The sequence below is a fragment of the Crocodylus porosus genome, unplaced genomic scaffold, assembly GCF_001723895.1.
Source record: "Crocodylus porosus isolate Cpor-Errol unplaced genomic scaffold, CroPor_comp1, whole genome shotgun sequence".
NCBI classification, from domain to species: Eukaryota; Metazoa; Chordata; order Crocodylia; family Crocodylidae; genus Crocodylus; species Crocodylus porosus.
The window spans coordinates 89,046,046-89,051,225 of record NW_017728906.1 but is presented as its reverse complement, the minus strand read 5'-3'; the positions used below and the strand labels follow the sequence as shown (position 1 = coordinate 89,051,225).

Genomic DNA, 5,180 nt, shown 5'->3' with positions numbered 1-5,180 from the left:
AGCTTATAATGTGTTATAAATCAAATGTCTACATTTAGTCCATGATTTTTAGTATCCAGGAGGTTGATAAAGTGGAGTTCATAGGCTCGTCTCTGGGAAGTGTTTTGTAAGTTTCCTTTGAGGATCAGGACTGAGAGATTGGAGAGAGAGTGGTTTTCTTGTGAGAAATGTGCCCCCGCAGGTAATTGGGTATTCCTGTCTTTGATAGATTTCCGGTGGGCATTCATTCTGGTGCGCAGTTGTTGTTTGGTCTCACCTACGTATTTTCTACCTGGGCATTTGGTGCATTGGATAAAATATATTACATTTCTGGAAGTGCAGCTGTAAGATCCAGGAATGCTGATGGCTCTGTTGTGGGGTGCAGTAATTGTGGGGGTGGTGGAGATGTGTTGGCAGGTTTTGCATTTCTTGTCATGGCATGGTCTGGATCTATTTGGTGTGTTCTGGGCCTGAGGAAGTTTGCTTCTGCTAGCTACAAGTCTGATTGCGCTTTGGCTTTCCTGATTATGAAATACATGCCTGAGCAACATTCTTCTACTCCTCCCTAGTCACTTGTCCAAGTTTCCATTTCTTGTAAGCTTTCTTTTTGTGTTTTAGGTCACTGAAGAGTTCTCTAATAAGCCAAGCTGGTCTTGTGCCATACTTGCTAGTCTTCCTGTGCGTTGGGATGGTTTGTTCCTGTGTCCTTAGTAAGGTTGCTTTAAAATACAACCAGCTCTCCTGGACTCCTCTCCCACTCAGACTGGCCCCCTAGGGGATCCTGCCCATCAGTTCCCTGACTGAGTCGAAGTCTGCTTTTATGAAGTCCAGGGTCCTTACTCTGCTGATATTCTTCCTTCCTTTCCTCAGGAACTCAATCATCTTTGTTCGCTGCTGCCCAAGTTGCCATCCATTACTACATTCCCCATCAATTCTTCCCTTTTTGTAAGTAGCAGATCAAGAAGAACACGGACCATAGTTGGAAATTGTCCCCAACACTCTTCAAAATCTTCCTGGATTGCCTACACATTGCTGTATTGCTCTCACAGCAGGTGTCAAAGTGATTGACGTCCCCCATGAGAACAGGCCCTGTGATTGGGAAACTTCTGCTAGCTGTCTGAAGAAAGCCTCATCCACTGCATCCTTCTGGTGATAGCAGACCCCCACCGTGACATCACCTGTGTTGCTCTTCCCTCTGACCCTAACCCAGAGATTTTTAACAGGACCATCTCCAGTTTCATACTGGAGCTCTGAGCAATCATAGAGCTCATTTACATAAAACACAACTCCTCCCCCTGTACTCCCCTGACTTTTCTTCCTGAACAATTTATACACATCCATGATACTACTTAGGTTATGTGAACTATCCCACTAAGTCTCTGTTACTCCAGTCACATCAGTATATGATATTAAAACTATGGTCATAAGCTGAGTCCTTGATGTGCTCATTTTCCATTACCCAGGTGTAACAGGGAACCCTAGCCCTGGCACCAAAAAGCAGGTCCACCAAAAAGCTGGTCCTTTAAGACCAGAATTTTCTGGGCACGGCGTGCTGGTAAGGAAGGGATTAAATGCTGAGCCTGGCCAGCTAGTCAGCTGGCCAGAAGGGGCAGGACTATAAAAACCCTGGGCAGAGCGGTAGTAAGGGGGGCAGCAGCTGAAGGGGAAGGAGTGCCTCTGAGACCTCCACAGAGAAGCTGGGTGAGCAGTCCAAAGGCGGGAACTATGGCAGCTGTAGGGAGATGGCAGCCACACCACAGCAAAGACTGTAGCTGATGGAAGGGAGCTGAGGCACGAGCCCTGCGAATGTAAGCTGACCCGCTGCTTTGCTTGATCATGTTGGTTGGTGACGTTTATTATTCTTTTTTTTTGTGATTATTGAATAACACCAGTGGCTTGGGTGAGGCTATTGGGAAGGAGGAGGCCTCATTTTGGGGGCCCACTACAGAGTGGGGAGCCTGGTGCCAGTGAGGGCACAGCTTTTGGGGGGCACAGACCCTGGCACCAGTGAGGGCATTGCTTTTGGGGGGCACAGACCCTGGCACCTGATCTTAAAAAGGCCAGGGAGGTCTGGCACACCTGAGGTGCAATTTTATTTTGATTTTTTTTTAGTTTTGACTGAGAAGGTGTGAGTTTGGGGTTGTCCCCCAGTTTTGAACTTGGCCCCCCCTGGCTGTGGGGCCAGCACCCAGACCTCTGGGCCAGGCTCTAGACTAGAGCAGGAAAGGAGGCCATGAGCCTCAAGACACTGGAAAAGGCTACAGCCTCGGAGTCAAACCCTGTTTAGTGGGTTTAGATGGGAAGACCTAGCTAGAGGAAAACAGTGGTCAAGCCCATGTAGGTGAAAGTCCTTAACATACACAATACAATAGGCAGGCTCCCACTCACAAGAACATCATCACAATAATTTCCATCAAGACATGGCAGGAAAGTACAGGGTGGGACATAAGAACTCACAACAAGGCTTCAAGGGTGCCCCACATAAAGCGCAGATTACCAGGAATGATGGCACTGGGGAAGGCAACCGGTTATACCAGGATAACTTCCCTGTGCACTGAACCTCTCCTCGGATAGCCAGAGTTGACACTGGAAAGCTCAGGCCTGGGAGGCAACTAGGATTTCTTCTGCTTTTTAGAAGATGAAGTTCCTTCCAGACCACTCATATGCTTGGAATATTTTACCACTATATAAATATGGGCATCCTTTCCCAAAAGCAAAGAGCTCTTTGGGACATACACAGCTAGTCCGGCAAAACTGTACTTTATATTAAGTTAGGAAAGCCACAGCTCTTCCCTCATCATCCCCCATAAGGAAAAACAATAAAAGCCATTTTGCCAACATAACCACATCTATACTGGGGGCTTCTGCTAGCACAGCTAAATCAGTCAAAAGCTACTGCAGCACAACTTTGAAGCATACAGCTTGGAACAATCCTCTACCTGTTTAAAGGCCATGACACAACTTCTTAATGTCTTTCATACTTAGTACAGAAATAACTCACTGAAATTTAAGAGATTTTAAGGACACAATTTCAATAGCCTTTTACTTTAATATTGAGGACAAAAGGAGTAATTTCATGTTCTATTGCAGAAGATTCTGGGTATGTTCTGCTAAGTGTCTTCCAAACTTTCAGAAGAGAGATGCCACAGGATTATTCAAAGATATATTAGTCAAGTTTGTTACTGTTTTGTAGTTAACATGTTCAAGGTCATTAAGAAGCAGTAGCCTATCCCTCCAATGGCTACTCTAACAGGTTTTGGGGGGGGTTTTGAGACAAGTACATGGACATATTAGAGGGCTCCTTGTATAAATCTAGCTCCCCAAATGACAAAAATAAGTAAACAAATCTTAGTGAGGATCACTGGAGGGTAGGGACCCAGCGTCCCAGTAACAGGATTACAGCTGCAACAGCAAACTCTCTATAGGACAATTCAGAGCCCCAGTAGGCATTGAACCAACTCCCTATTTTTCAGAGCTTGTATAGTGTTATAGATCTTGAGTAGTTATGGGTCTACACAAAGCACATTGGTTGCAGGGCTTCAAACCCTGATGCAAGATAGATTTGTCATGCTTATCTTGTGCTGCTAGTTGCAAAGACTTCTTCTTGCAGGCAGGTAGGATGGTTGTGGCAATAGTGATGTAACAAAACACTTATGATTATCCTATTTTTTAAATGAACAAATTTAGAAAGTCACTGTGAAGTCAAATAAACCATATACATCTTAGCTGCAGTGTGGAACTGGCCACCTATCCTGCTACTAACTTTTGAAAAAATCATCCACATTCAGCTTTAGAATACTTGATGCCTCTAGCCTATTTCTGTAGCACCAGAATTGGAATGATAGAGTGTGTCCTCATTTGCAGCAAGCTTATACTTGCTTTAATGGCAACAGTAAAGATTACTAAATGGTTCCATGAAGCTGGAAAAGACTGTCAATCTTATCTTTAAGTCATGAGCGCACTTAATGATTTTGTTAATATTTATTTGCATTCATTCATACCAGTGTTGCTATTTTTATCTCATAAATAGGCATTGCATTCCTAATAAGCATGTGCACACCTTCCAAAAAGATGGCTGCACTTCTCATTGAGCATAATTTCAGTAATTTAAAAGTGGGTATTCAAACCTTAACTAGCCTCTGGCAAGAGCACTTATCTTCCACTCTTTCACTGGTATGTTATGAAAGATCATCTGGGATGCTGGCAGCCAGGCCTACAATAGGCACCTAGGAGTGACCTGGTGATCAGCAAGACAGGGGCACAGGTTACTGGAGACCAAGAGGAGCGATCCAGGAGATGTAGTCTGGGATATAAACTGAAGCCAAGAGCCAGGAGTTAGAGCCAGTGACAAGTTCCAAGGGAGATCTAAGGTCAGGGTCAAGGAAGCCAAGCCATGTCAGGATGCTGTGAAAACCAAAGAGAAAAGGGCAAGTGCTGAGGTTCAGGGGAGATAAAAGATCACGGTAGGCTAAAGTCAAGTTGATCCAGCAGAACTAGAGAGCAGTGAACATGAGGCTTGCCAGAACAAACTAAGGCTATGTGAAGGTGTACCTGCACAGCAGGAAATTTAGTTGTGGAGAACTGGGGCAGTCATGTATAAGCCAGGGGAAATCTGTGACCACTAAGGTGGTTTTCCTAGTCACTGGGGATAACCGCTTTTCTGGCATTGTGTAGTACCCACGGAGGTAATGTATAGTTAACCTGTCACTTTTATTTCCAGTGGGAAGATTTTTGGCTTTATGCCCACTTTATGGAAATGGGAGACTCCTCCCTAGCATGCTCCTGCAGTCATATGGCTGAAGGCAAACAAAACTTGGGGACACTCAAAACCTAAGCCTCTGGACTTGGGCCTGCATGTAGGATGCCTGCCAAATGATTTGGAAGCATTTGAAGCCCCAGGTGGGGGTGGAGGATGTTTGTTGGTGGTAGGGCCACATATGGTTCTTGGATGACTCATGGATCCGGAATTGATTTGGCCTGAAACACAAAAAATTTTCCTTAAAAAAAAAGCCAGGGATCAGGGGCAGGTATGACAATTCAGGTGCTTGGCCCAGCCAGGCATGCCTGATAAGAGGCCCTGACAGGTCTTCCCAATTCCGCTCCGCCAAAGACTCCACCAAAGACTGCTGAGCAACCCTTGCAAAGCCAGCAGACCAAGGCACTTAAGGGAGCCCACCCCTGCCCCAGCCCTGGCACAATCC

General features: G+C 45.4%; 1 protein-coding gene across 3 annotated transcripts in view; it reads right to left on the bottom strand.

Moving 5' to 3' along the window:
• Positions 1-5,180, bottom strand: part of GPR45 (G protein-coupled receptor 45) — a 38,209-nt gene that overhangs the window by 7,166 nt on the left and 25,863 nt on the right. Inside the window, exon 4 of one of the 3 annotated variants that reach the window (XR_002099916.1) lies at positions 3,556-3,641. The exons of the other annotated variants lie outside the window; for them this stretch is intronic. The gene's annotated coding sequence lies outside the window, so the exon portion shown is untranslated. Of the gene's footprint in view, positions 1-3,555; positions 3,642-5,180 lie in introns of those variants that run through there. 3 annotated transcript variants of the gene reach the window in all.